The sequence below is a fragment of the Hemitrygon akajei genome, unplaced genomic scaffold, assembly GCF_048418815.1.
Source record: "Hemitrygon akajei unplaced genomic scaffold, sHemAka1.3 Scf000054, whole genome shotgun sequence".
Taxonomy (NCBI): Eukaryota; Metazoa; Chordata; class Chondrichthyes; order Myliobatiformes; family Dasyatidae; genus Hemitrygon; species Hemitrygon akajei.
The window spans coordinates 508,303-523,042 of NW_027331940.1; the positions used below are offsets into that span (position 1 = coordinate 508,303).

Sequence of the window (14,740 nt, forward strand, 5' to 3'; positions counted from 1 at the left end):
CTAAGAGCCATTTCTGTTTGCATATCTTCAAAAATTCACAATAAATTCTTAACGATAAGCCTGAGAAAGTAGCAAAAATCTTTTGGTGTAGGTAACAATAAGTTGAATAAGGGTGATCAAAGGTTAGAAAAGGTAAAGGTTATGGAGTGGATCTGAAACAGTACTCACTCCATGAGCGTCTCCCGCTGACTCTCCGAACGCAGCTTTCATTGTCTCCATTTTTTCAGCCTGCTCTCATGTGTCTCAGTCTCTGCTATAACTACAAAGTGTTTCACTTTACAAATTCCGTTTCTTATGAAGAAGACTGCCGAATAAACACTAAAAACCCTGGAAACCTGGTACCTGAATAAACTCAGCATTAGCCATATCATACGCCATAGGCGCTTCGATTACTGGGGCCAGCTTTAATAGTAATTAGATATTATCTCGCGGGCCAAAGATAATTCCAACGTGGGCCGGATTTGGCCCACGGGCCTTGAGTTTGACATATATGCCCTAGGGTATGGACCCACTAAACTTTTAATTGCTGTTGATGTCAGGGTGAGTGACTGAGGGTAAGGAGGGGAGGGTTGGGGTGAGCAGGGTCAGGGGAAGGGCAGGGTGAGTGTGTGGAAAGTGGAGAGGGGGAAGTAGAGGAAGTAGAGAGAGTGGGGAGAGTGGGAGTGAGAGATGGGGAATGAGGGGAGAGGGCAAGAGTGAGGGGAGGGAGAGGGAGGGTCAGAGAGAGGGAGTAAGAGAGTGATACATGGGGAAGAAAAGAAGGGGAGAGAGACAAAGGGGGAGTGAGGTGGGGAGAGGAAAAGCAGGGTGAGAGAGGTCTAGAAAGAGAGGGGGACAGATGGGGAGAGGGTCAGAGAGAGGGAGGAATAAAGAAGGGGAAAGTGTGTGGAGAGTGACTGAGAGGCTGAGAGAAAGGGAGTGAGAGGGATGGATGGATTATGAGAGGGTAATGGGAGGCATAGAGAGGGGAGTGGAATAGGAGAGAGGGTGAAGGAAAAGAGGCAGAGAAAGAGAGGAGCAAGAGCGCCGAAGGATAAATGGTGGGGAGAGTGAGGGAGTGACAGGGAGAAGGAGATAGGGTTAGGGAGAATAGGAGGGGAAGGTAGAATAAATAGTGTCGAGGAGGGGTTGAGTGAGTGGGATGTTGGAGGGGTGTGCAGGAGGCTGCGAGGAATGGGTGAGCAAGAGGGGCAAGTAGGTTAGCAAGGAGAGAGGGATGAGATGGGTGGTGAGGAGGGAGGGGTGGGATGTACAGTGAGGAAGGAAGAGTGACCGAGTTGGGTGGCGAAGAATGATGGGCGAGTGAGAGTGACATCAGTGGCAGAGCAGTGAGGGAAATAGGATTGAGGCAGAAGGAATGAAGGTGTGGGGTAGGAGGGTGAGGACTGGGGTGATGATGAGAAAGGAGTGTGAGGTTGACGGGTAGTGAATAGTGTGGTGCTAGTTGGGAAGAGTGAGGGAGAGGGATAGAGAAGAGAGCAGGGTGAAGAGCGGTGGTGAGGAGGCAAGGATTAGTGAGGGAGGTCAGAATTATTGGATTAAATATTTACTCATCCACAATGGCAAGGATGTTCGTCATGGCTGATCACAAGTCACTGAACAACTCCACCATGAGGTTGTTGTTCCCGGTCTTGATATTCCACAGAGGGGGTGTTTACCACACACATTTCCTGGTCTCCAATTCCACATGAGAATTTCTCTGCAAACAATTCCCGGTCTTTGGATCGTATCGCCCACCATTCCCAATCTCCATACCCCACACCGGCTACTTTACTGCGAATGATTCCTCTTCTCCCTTTCCCACAGCGGGAGTTTTACTGTGCACACTTCCCGGTCTCCCTGTCGAACTGTTAATACGATGTGACCTTTTGACCTGCCTTCCACTCCTCCCATCCATGCACCTATCCAAGTTTCCCAAACAGATGTTGTTAAGACCTCAGACAAAGTCAGGAATCGAAGGTTAACCATGGTGTGATTAATATTCTGAGCTGCATATATTTCAATGCAACAAGTATTGAAGGAAAGGCAGATGAGCTTCGGTCACGGATCAACACATGGCATTATGATATTGTCACCGTTATTGAGACTGGCTTGCAGAGGACTGGCAGCTCAATAGTCTGGGGTGTTGTTGCTTTAGACATGACATAGCGTGAGAGATTAAGGGGGTAGGTGTGGTTTCACTACTCAGGAAAACTGTCACAGCAGTGTGCAATAAGGACAGATGGGAGAACTCATCTAGTGAGGCTTTTTGGGTAGACCGGAGAAATTAATCAGTACACTGAAGTCCTAAAGACTCAAATGTGATACTTGATCACAAATTAGGGACTGAGACAGGACAGATGTAACAGATGTCTGTGTGGGGAAACTGTTTGCATCTAGTGATCACAATGCCATCAGATTCAAAGGAAGTATGGAGAACGATGGCTCTGCTCCGTGGTATTGAGGCTCTGCTATAGAAGAAAAAAATAGATGTATAACAGGTGTAGGCAGGTAGGGAAAAAAATTCAGGTACTTATGAAGTCGAGGAAATCAGGCTTCGGCGAGAACAGGCAGAGGCGAGGTTTGAACGGGGCACAACTGCACAAGTGAGTGAAAGTCGGCCCGTGAGGCAGCGGGAGAATTTAAATAGTGAGCAGAGGCTGAGTCCGAGCTTCACTCCAGGTGAGGTAAGGTCGGGTAAGCTCCTTTAATTAATTTAATTAGCTTAGGAGTAGGTAATGGAGACAGCAGTTAGGGCAGCTGAGTGCTCCGTTTGCAGTATTTAGGAAGTCAGGGCGAGCTCAATTGTCCCTGATGACTACACATGTAAAAGGTGCATCCAGCTGCAGCTCCTGACAAACCAAGTTAAGGAACTGGAGCTGGAGCTGGATGAACTTCGGATCATTCGGGAGGCAGAGGCAGAAATAGAGAGGGGTTTCAGGGAGATAGTCACCCGTAGGAGTCAGGAGACAGGTAGTTGGGATTACTGTCAGGAGAGGGAAAGGGAATAGACAGGAAGAGCAGAGCACACCTGTGGCTGTTCCCATCAACAATGTATACCATTTTGGATACTGTTGGTGGGGACAACCTACCAGGGACAAGTTGCAGCGGTTGTGTCTCTGGCACCGAGACTGGACCCTCAGCTCAGAAGGGAAGGAGGGAAAAGAGGAGAGCAGTAGTGATAGAGGATTCGATAGTTAAGGGGACAGATAGGAGGTTCTGCGGAATAGATCGAGAATCCCGGATGCTCTGTTGCCTCCCTGGTGCCAGGGTCCGCGATATCTCGGATTGAGTTCTCAGTATTCTCAAGAGGGAGGGTGAGCAACCGGATGTCGTGGTCCATGTAGGAACCAATGACGTGGGTAGGAAGAATGAGGAGGTCCTGCAAGGTGAGTTTAGGGAGCTAGGTGGCAAGTTAAAGGACAGGACCTCCAGGATAGCGATCTCAGGATTGCTAGAGTGCCACATGCAGGTGGGTTCAGAAATAGAAAGGCTATAGGGTGGCATAAGGTTGTCCTAACAGACAAGGTGAGGGATCATACAGATGTTTTAAAAGCAAAAGGATTGCAGGAGACATAATTGATTGTCTGGATTATCAGAATGGCAATGTACACATGGAGCTAAAAAAGGTAGAGGAGTTCTTAAGCGGATTTTTGCTTCTGTGTTCACTCGGGAAAATAATCTATTGAAGTGAGGCCATGGATGTTGTACAAATTACGGATGAGTAAGTGTTATGGGCAAATTGGGCAACTTTGAGTGTATAAATCCCCAGCGACTGAGAAAATCAGTCCTCGGACCTAGATGGAGGTGGATGCAGAAATTGCAGGGACATAACCTAATTTGGAGTATTGTGTGCAGTTTACGTCACCTAAATAGGAAAGATGTAAGTAAGGTTGACAGAGTACAACGACAATGTACAAGGATGTTCCTGCAATTGGAGGACCTGATTTATAAGGGAAGATTGAATAGGTTACGACATTGTTCCTTGGAAGATTTGATGGAGGTCTACAAAATCATGAGGGTAGTTGGGGTAGAGGGATGAGGATAGTGAGGGTTAGGTCAGTGGATAGAGCGGAGTGAGGCTCCCACTTTTATTCGGCACACAATTCCCCCTCCTCAATCAGTGCGTCATTCCCTCCCTGTCGGCCATTTTAACGAATATGACAATTTTCAGTGAGTGCGTCACTCCCTCCCTTGGTAAACTTGAGGCCATTTGGAATAAATGACTTTTAAAAGTAAATGATTTAACAAGTATTTCTGGCGGAGTGTTGATCAACAACCTCCGCTTGTGAAATGAAACCCGCTGTTAACCGGGGGCGAGGAGGGTTCTTGTGACAGTAGTTGTCCGGATGGAAATGCAATAATTGCTCCCAGTTTTTTTTTCCCAGTTACTGGAAATATATAGTCGGACGTGTTTGGTTTAATTTCAGCAGGAATGCGGCTCCCTGGACCTGAACAGGCGAGGGACGTTTGAGCTGAAACTCTATCCATGTCAGGCAGTCTTTCTTAAACAGAGGGTAGAGCTCAGACCCTCCCAGAACCCGGGCTAGATCAAATTCGCAGCCTGGGACTCGCTGAGTTAAACAGAGAAACTCTGCCCCACTGGTTACGGTGAAAGAAAAAGGAGAGATCCACTCGGAAATCCGGACAGAATGGTTAACGCAGCCTGTTTGTTTTCCTCTTCAGGGTTGCTGCAGTGATCCCACTCCCGCGTCCTCCCGCTGTCAGACCCGTCCTGAGCCGGTGAGAGTTAGTGTGACCCGGACTGCGGCAGTCCCGCTCTACCCCGGCTCACCCGGCCCTGTCCATCTGTAATGAGCGACGGACACATCACAGCCGAGTGGCCTCGGGAGCAGCAGCTCAGACTCAACTCTCCGTACAGGGTGAACACACCGGTGCAGGGACATTGTCGATCACCCGGGTAGTCAGACTGTGATTTCCCGGGACCACACTGAACGCCGTCCGGTTACAACATCAGAGGTAAGTGTTGTCTATGATTCTGCACAACTATTCAGCGTTTAAAGTGAGGCTCGCCTTTGGTCGGGATCGGGAGTGAATTTAGTGGGAGAAGGGAGTTCTGACATGTTCATGTTAACAAGTCAATTACTGTCCAAATGGATTAAGAGAAATAATGCCATTGCCGTCAACTACAAATACTCTCCACGGTCGTTTCTACTGAGTGCGAGCAGAAGGCATCTTTCACCCCGGTAGTGAGATGTGAAATATCCCAGGGGGCAGTGACCCGCCACCGATCTCTCTCAAACAAGGTATCAGCAGATAGATGCTGGCAATCCGAGCAACACACACAAAATGCTGGAGGAACTCTACAGGCCAACTTCGAGAGCCCAGCTAATGAACTTTACATCAGCTCATCTTTCACCTGTCACGTACCCGGTAACTGGGTGTCTAACCAGAAGAGAAAGAAGAATCTGTTGGAGTCCAGTGGTACCAAACTAAAGGTGTTTATTAATAAAAATAAGCAAAACCATATCAATAATGCAAATATACATATAAAACAAGTTAGCAGTAATAAACCTAAAAGTATAGGAATAATAATAATAATCTATAATAAACAAGGTCTATTGATGTCTAGGGGTAATTGAATTGTCATTGAAAGGTATAAAGTTCAGTTCAGTTCAGTTCATGCGTGCTGATGTAGTTATGGTTGTTGTATTGTAATCGTTGGAGAGAGAGAGAGAGAGCGAGCGAGCAAGCTGAAACAGCTACAGCAGTCAAACCTTCTTTTCCTTTCTTAATCTGTCGTATCGTTGTTATGGTGGTCAATCAGTTATGACCCCTCTGTCCTTCAGCTAGACCGTTCTTCTGTGGTGGACTCGTCACTCTGGCATGAGTGGACACACACACAAGTCCCCACCGGCCCTGCTTTTACACTGATAGCCTTACTGACCGACCTCCTGGTTCGGTCTTCGAAGCCCCCACCTTTCTTGTGGGTTCCAACACTCAGTCAGTGTCCATTGGCTGTCTGAAGGGTGTCTCTCCAGACCTGTCTTTTATCCCTACCAACGAGGTCTCAGCTATCCATCAATTCTGAATGACTTTGTCCATCAAATTAGGCCACTCCTGCAGTCCACTGAGGAATGTTATGAGCAAACTATTGTCCTTGCAGCGAAACAGTAAATAATTTCAAAAAGGAGTCACAATACAGTTAATCAGCAATTTCTCCCTCTCTCTCTCATCAGTCGCTGATGTTCTTGCCTGTTTTTCTCTCTCTTTGTCATGGTCAGCATAACAACAGTAATAGTTCGTGGTTCTTGGGGGGGGGGGTGTTAACTCTGTACCCTATTGTTCATCATGGTCTGTTCATCACTCATAACACACCCCAGTAGTGACATGTGAAATATCCCACAGGGCAGTGACCCGTCACCGATCTCTCTCAAACAAGAGTAAATCAGCAGATAGATGCTCGGAATCCGAGCAACGCACACAAAATGCTGGAGGAACTCTGCAGGCCAGGCAGTCGACCTTCGAGAGTCCAGCTAATGTACTTTACATCACCTCATTGGTTCTATTGCTCCTCCTTGTAGCGCAAAGGGTTAAATTTTCTTCATGCTTGAATGACAGTGTTTTGCTGAAACGGTTTGGATTTGATTTCAGCGGAACGGCTGCTCCCTGTTCTGAGGAATTTTCTGACAGGCAGCTGCTTGCATGCCGACCCTGAGCTCAGAGTCTCACAGAACAACAAACCACACCTTCCAAGTTAGTCAATCATCTGCCCTCTTCCCCTTTCCATTCCAGTCCTGATGAAGGGACTTGGTCCATAACATCGACTGCTTACACCAATCAGTAAATGCTGGCTAACCTGCTGAGTTCATCCAGCACCCTGTGTGTTGCCATGGTTACATGAAATACGTGTGGGGTTGTGGGCGGGATTATTTGTAAGAAACGGTACACAGTATTCACACTCTCAGAAAACTCTCACACTCTTGGGGAATTGACTTAAGAATAATTCAGCTTCTGATATTTATTTCGGATCTTTATTTCCAAACAACAAGTTGTCTCTGTATTGAATCAGCGATCAAGGAGATATTTGTTTATTTTGAGCCACTTCTGGCGGCTTTGCTTTTTCTGTTCCTAGTGTTAGAATTTTTTGAGGTTGTGACTAAACACATTTCTGAAGTAAGAGCAGTAGATGTAGTGTATATGGATTTCAGCAAGGCATTTGATAAGGTACCACACGCAAGGCTTATTGAGAAAGTAAGGAGGCATGGGATGCAAGGGGACATTGCTTTGTGGATCCAGAGCTGGCTTGCCCACAGAAGGCAAAGAGTGGTTGTAGATGGGTCATATTCTGCATGGTGACCAGTGGTGTGTTTCAGGGATCTGTTCTGGGACCCTTACTCTTCATAGTTTTTATAATTGACCTGGATGAAGAAGTGGAGGAATGGGTTAGTAAGTTTGCTGATGACACAAATGCTGGAGGTGTTGTGAATAGTGTGGAGGTCTGTCAGAGGTTACAGCGGGACACTGATAGGATGCAAAACCGGGCTGAGAAGTGGCAAATGGAGTTTAATCCAGAAAAGCGTGAAATAGTTCATTTTGGTAGGTCTAATATGATGGCAGAATATAGTATTAATGGTATGATTTTTGACCCTGTGGAGGATCAGAGGAGTCTTGGGGTCCGAGTCCATAGGACGCTCAGAGTTGCTGCGCAGGTTGACTCCATGGTTAAGAAGGCATTCGGTGTGTATTGGCCTTCATCAATCGTGGAAATGAATTTCGGAGCCGAGAAGTAATGTTGCAGCTATATAGGACCCCGTGCTCAGTTCTAGTCTCCTCACTACAGGAAGGATGTGGAAACCATAGAAAGGGTGAAGAAGAGATTTTCAAGGATGTTGCCCGGATTGGGGAGCATGCCTTATCAAAACAGGTTGAGTGAACTTGGCCTTTTCTCCTTGGAGCGACGGCGGATGAGAGTTGACCTGATAGAGATGTATACGATGGTGAGAGGCATTGATCGTGCCAATAGTCAGAGGCTTTTTCTCAGGGCTGAAATGGCTGCTTCAAGAGGGCACATGTTTAAGGTGCTTGGGAGTCGGTAAGAAGAGATGTCAGGGGTAACTTTTTTTACACAGAGAGTGGTGAGTGGTGTAATGGGCTGCCGGCAACGATGGTGCAGGCGGATACGATAGGCTCTTTTAAGAGACTTTTGGATAGGTACATGGAGCTTAGAAAACTCGAGGGTTATGGGTAACCCTAGTAATTTCTACGGTAGGGATACGTTCGGCACAACTTTGTTTACCGAAGGGCCTGTATTGTGCTGTAGGTTTTCTATGTTCCATGTTTTTCTATGTTAACTGTTTGCACGATTGACATTTTCCACAAGCTTAGTAAAGATTAAGAACAGCTCTAGAACAATGGCCACCTGTTTCAAAGCGAAGGTGCGGGATCTGTACAGAAAACACCGGTTCCCTTTTCAGAATTTCTAATTTCAGACGGATACATCTGTTGTTCATGTGTTGATTGAGGGTGTTCTGAACTCTTCTCCTCAATGGCCAGTGGAAGCGAAGCCTTTGATTCTTTTGAAGGCTGAGATTCTTGATAAACAGTAGGTTACGGGGATGGACATGGGAGAATACGGAATGAAATTTCAGATCAGATCAGCCATGATTTCATTACCTGCAGCATCAGTTTTGAGGGATGTGTGGTCCAGTTATGTGTACAGTATTGGTATGTTGACTGCAAAAGCTCTGACAAGTTAAATAATGTAAGCTGGTACAGAGACTGCATTCGAAGAGAGATACAATTTTATTTTTATGGTGAGCTGAAAACAAGCATTAAATAGATGAACGATTTACATCCAACTTTGTGCTTTAAGTATGTGCCCCAGCTACGTCAGGGGATGGAATTTATGACTAACTCGGTGAGCTGGGCATCAAGGTGTTGGACTGAGAGACAAGTTCCCGATTCCATGTTAATCCTGCTGCAGACTCCGTGAGTCTTTCCACGACACAGACCCTTCAGCAACAGTAGAGGTTAAGGGACCTTGGATGGCCACGAGTGTCCGGAGATCCCCGTGGACCCACCATTTGTCGGCGGTCGGATGGACAATGGAGAGGGTTCAGCTGTCCGGCCCTTTCTGTGCGACACTCCCGATCTCCACATCAACTCCATCCATCTGACTCTGGGCAAATTTTAACAATTAACAAACATAATTCCTCTCAGCGATCAGCTCTCTGATGATCCCCTGGTTTTTAGAGGAAGGGGTATCTATAGTCCACACTGTCAGGGTGTTGAGTTTACCAGGAGACAAAGACTGCAGGGACGAAAGGTTTTCTGTTGACTAATACACTGTGTGTGGACCCCACTGGCAATTCTGGTTTACATTTGTAAAACATTTTTTTTCAAAATACTGAACAGCGAAACACTGCACAATAGACAATAATAGACAATAGACAGTAAGTGCAGGAGTAGGCCATTCGGCCCTTCTAGCCAGCGCTGACATTCACTGTGATCATGGCTGATCATACACAATCAGTACCCTGTTCCTGCCCTCTCCCAATATCCCTTGACCCCGCTATCTATAAGAGCTCTATCTAACTTTCTCTTGAATGCATCAGAGACTTGGCCTCCACTGCCTTCTGGGGCAGAGCATTCCACATATCCACCACTCTCTGGGTGAAAAAGTTTTCCCACATCTCAGTTCTAAATGGCCTACCCAGTATTCTTAGACTGTGGCCTATAGTTCTGGACTCACCCATCAGCGGGAATATGCTTCCTGCCTACAGTGTGTCCAAGCCCTTAATAATCTTATATGTTTCAATCAGATCCCCTCTCATCCTTCTCAATTCCAGTGTATACAAGCCTAGTCGCTCCAATCTTTCAACATATGACAGTCCCGCCATTCCGGGAATTAACCTTGTGAACCTATGCTACACTCCCTCAATAGCACGAATGTCCTTCCTCAAATTTGGAGACCTAAACTGCACACAATGCTCCAGGTGTGGTCTCACCAGGGCCCTGTACAGCTGCAGAAGGACCTCTTTACTCCTATACTCAATTCGTCTTGTTATAAAAGCCAGCATGCCATTAGCTTTCTTCACTGCCTGCTGTACCTGCATGCTTGCTTTCATTGACTGATGTACAAGAACACCTAGATCTCGTTGTAGTTCCCCTTTTCCTAACTTGACTCTATTTAGATAGTAATCTGCCTTCCTGTTCTTGCCACCACTCACCTAGCCTGTTCAAGTCACCCTGCATTCTCACAAAATCCTCCTGTCATTTCACACTGCCACCCAGCTTTGTGTTATTGGCAAATTTGGTAATGTTACTTTTAATCCCTTCAGCTAAATCATTAATGCATATTGTAAACAGCTGCGGTCCCAGCACCAAAACTTGCGGTACTCCAATGGTCACAGCCTGCCATTTCGAAAGGGATCCGTTAATCGCTACTCTTTGTTTCCTGTCAACCAGCCAATTTTCAATCCATGTCAGTACTCTGCCCCCATACCATGTGCTCTAATTTTGCCCACTAATCTCCTATGTGGGACTTTATCAAAAGCTTTCTGGAAGTCCATGTACACTACATCCACTGTCTCTCCCTTGTCCATTTTCATAGTTGCACTGATCAATCTACTTGAAACCAGATCAGCCTCAATAGTTCTCCCAAATCAGTCGGGACTTTGTGACCGAACTGGTGACAAGTAGCACGCTGCCCACTCCAACAACGGCACAGCCGGGCGAATCCTAGGATTGATTTTGTTGTCACTCTGAACCCAGAATAAACGGGCATTCAGGTGGTTTAAAATACAAGTGCTCTTCCACACCAGGACCTAACGACACGTGTGCGGTACTTTACGTCGCACTAATAGAAACATAGAAAGCCTACAGCACAATACAGGCCCTTGGGCCAACAAAGCTGTGCCGAACATGCCCTTACCTTAGAGCTACCTAGGTTTGCACATAGGCCTCTATTTTTCTGAGCTCCATGTACCTATCCAGGAGACTCTTTAACAACCCTATCGTATCAGCCTCCACCACTGTCGCCGGCAGCCCATTCCACGCACTCAGCACTCTCTACGTAAAAAACTTACCCCTGACATTTTCTCCGTACCAACTTCCAAGCACCTTAAAACTATGCACTCTCGTTGTAGCCATTTCAGCCCTGGGAAAAAAAAACAAAACCTCTTACTATCAACAGGATCAATGCCTCTCATCATCATATACACCTCTATCACATCACCTCTCATCCTCCGTCACTCCAAGGAGAAAAGGCCGAGTTCACTCAACCGCGCTGCCAGGCTCGCATTGAGACGGGTTAACGGCTGAGGTACCAATCACGACATCCCCCCCACCCCACCACCGGCGCTGTCAACAGAGTATTCACAAGCTACGTTATTCTCATTGATGCAAAGAGATGTCAATTACTGGTTACACCCAATAGTGGAGGCGGACCAGACGAAAGGGTGGTACCACCATAGACCGGTCTCCCGCTCGCGTTCTGAACTCTCCGTCAAAGTGGAACAAACCTCAAAGTAAATGTCCCCCTTTTTTATTTATCTCCATTTCTTTCCGAGGGAAGTTGGGGGCGTTTGTGAACCGTCTTCTGCAACCGGTGTCTGATGTATGGCTGAGAGGCAGGAGGAGACCGCTTGTCCATCGGTTTGATGCCTGCTTCCCGGGGTGGGAGAGATTCGCCTTTATTTCGTTAAGTTACTATATTATAAGTAGATACTAATAGAGACAGTGGTTTGAACATCAAAACCAGACTCCAGTGTGAACTCTATCGCTGCTGGTTCGTTTCTAAAACATTTCAGTTCGTAACACAGTTTTATAAAACTAGTTAGACCACATCTGGAGTGTTTCATACAGTTTTGGTCGCCCCCATTCTCGGAAGGATGTCGGGGCTTTGGAGAGGACGCAGAAGAGGTTTGCCAGGACACTGCCTGGATTAGAGGGCATGAGCTATAGCGAGAGGCTGGGCAAACTTGTGTTGTTTTCTCCAGAGCAGTGCAGACTGGGGTGAGACTGGATGGACGTTTATAAGATTATGCGAAGCATATATGGAGTAGACAGACAAGATCTTTTACAATGGTAGCAATGTCTAACACCAGAGGCCATACATTCAAGGTGAAAAGGGGTAGTTTGAAAGGAGATGTCAGGGGCAAGTGTTCCTTACAGAGAGAGTGGTGGGTCGCTGGAATGTGCTGCCTGGGGAAAAGAAACTAAATATATCAGGGATGGGGTAAGGAGGGGAGTAGGGGCATTAACGGAAGTTAGAGAAGTCACACATTTTAATTCCACATCCCATTCCCAGTCGGACTGTCTACTGTCAAGAGGAAGCCACACTCAGGTTGGAAGAACACCTGATATACTGGCTGGGTAGCCTCCAAACTGATGTCATGAACATTGACTTTTCTAACTTCCGTTAATGCCCCTCCTCCCCTTCTCACCCCATTCCTGACATACTTAGTTGTTTGCTTTTTTTTCTCTCTCCCTCTCTCTCTCTGCCCATCACTGTGCCTGTTCTCCATGTCCCTCTGGTGCTCCCCTCCCCATCTTTCTCCCTAGGCCTCCCATCCCATGATCCTTTCCCTTCTCCAGCTCTGTATGCCTTTTACCAATCACCTTTCTGGCTCTCAGCTTCATCCCACCACCTCCGGTCTTCTCCTATCATTTCGCATTTCCCCCTCCCCCTCCTACTTTCAAATCTCTTAGTATCTCTTCCTTTCAGTTAGTCCTGACGAAGGGTCTAGTCCCGAAATGTCGACAGTGCTTCTCCCTATAGATGCTGCCTGGCCTGCTGTGTTCCACCAGCATTTTGTGTGTGTTGTTTGAATTTCCAGCATCTGCACATTTCCTCGTGTTGGCTTGTGTTATGGTGTTTCAATAAGCCCACTTGTCACGGCAAGTATTTCTAGTTTTACTACCTTATCAATACTATCAGTTGCTGTTCCAGGGGAAGCTCAAACAGGTGAAGATAGGTGTGGTTATTCTTATGAGGTGGAACTGTTTTCAAAGGAAATGAGAAGCAGAGTTTTTTTTAATGTTTTTAATTCCGCAGGGCACAGATTCTGGTCAGGCAAGGGAATGAAGTGTTGCAGACGGTCACAGGGCTGTGTCACTGAGATCACAGTCCAGCTGTGATCATAGAGAATGGCGGAACAGGACTGAGGGGGTGAATGTCCTGTTACTAATTACACATACCAGCAGCGCACTCTGACAAATGAGAAACGCAGTGAAATTAATGCTTTTTCCCATCGTTCTTTGACGAGGAACGGTACAAGTTCTTGTAAAACAAGTGCGATGATGGTTGATGTATGTGTGAAGTAAATATCGCCAGTGGGATATGATCATACTGAAGGAGAAGGGTGTCCTTATCATGCTGTCGAATTTGTCCGGTTGTTGTAGAACATAGAACATAGAATAGTACAGCACATTACAGGCCCTTCAATCCACAATGTTGTGCCGACCCTCAAACCCGGCCTCCCATATAACCCCCCACCTTAAATTCCTCCATATACCTGTCTAGTAGTCTCTTAAACTTCACTAGTGTATCTGCCTCCACCACTGACTCAGGCAGTGCATTCCATGCACCAACCACTCTGAGTGAAAAACCTTCCTCTAATATCCCCCTTGAACTTCCCTCCCCTTACCTTAAAGCCAAGTCCTCTTGTACTGAACAGTGGTGCCCTGGGGAAGAGGTGCTGGCTGTCCACTCTATCTATTCCTCTTAATATCTTGTACACCTCTATCATGTGTCCTCTCATTCTCCTTCTCTCCAAAGAGTAAACCCTAGCTCCCTTAATCTCGGATCATAATCCATACTCTCTATACCAGGCAGCATCCTGGTAAATCTCCTCTGGACCCTTCCAATGCTTCCATATCCTTCCTATAGTGAGGTGACCAGAACTGGACACTGTACTCCAAGTGTGGCCTAACCAGAGTTTTATAGAGCTGCATCATTACATTACGACTCTTAAACACTATACCTCGACTTATGAAAGCTAACACCCCATAAGCTTTCTTAACTACCCGATCTATCTGTGAGGCAACATTCAGGGATCTGTGGACATGTACCCCCAGATCCCTCTGCTCCTCCACACTACCAAGTATCCTGCCATTTACTTTGTACTCCGCCTTGGAGTTTGTCCTTCCAAAGTGTACCACCTCACACTTAGGGTTGAACTCCAGCTGCCACTTCGCAGCCCACTTCTGCATCCTATCCATGTCTCTGCAATCTTTGACAATCCCCTACACTATCTACAACACCACCAACTTTGGGTCATCTGCAAACTTGCCAACCCACCCTTCTACACCCACATACAGGTCGTAAATAAAAATCACGAAAAGTAGAGGTACCAAAACAGATCCTTGTGGGACACCACTAGGCACAACCCTCCAATCCGAATGTACTCCCTCCACCACGACACTCTGCCTTCTGCAGGCAAGCCAATTCTGAACCCACCTGGCCAAACTTCCCTGGATCCCATGCCTTCTGACTTTCTGAATAAGCCTACCGTGTGGAACCTTGTCAAATGCCTTACTAAAATTCATCTTTGGAGAAGGAAGGAGGAGGATCCGAATGGGAGTGCGGCGGAAGCCATCTTGAATTTTCCTTATTCTCATCGGAGTTAAGAGAGGTGGGACTGCGCAGGCGTGTGAAGCGGGGGAGATTTAAAAAGCACACAGCCTTATGCAGCGGGCAGTGTCATTTTGCGGGCAGCGGAGTGAGGCGGGAGCAGAGTGAAGGCTAAAGGGCTTGGGCTCAACGGGCTTAGGCGGAAGTGGGCAAGGCAAGGTA

At 46.8% G+C, this 14,740-nt stretch overlaps 1 protein-coding gene across 4 annotated transcripts in view; it reads left to right on the top strand.

The window, feature by feature from the left end:
* Positions 1–4,670: 4,670 nt before the first annotated feature.
* LOC140721364 (NACHT, LRR and PYD domains-containing protein 3-like) overlaps positions 4,671–14,740 on the top strand; it is a 76,531-nt gene continuing 66,461 nt past the window's right edge. For all 4 annotated transcript variants that reach the window (XM_073036204.1, XM_073036206.1, XM_073036207.1 and 1 more), the window contains exon 1: positions 4,671–4,959. The gene's annotated coding sequence lies outside the window, so the exon portion shown is untranslated. The remainder of the gene's footprint in view (positions 4,960–14,740) is intronic.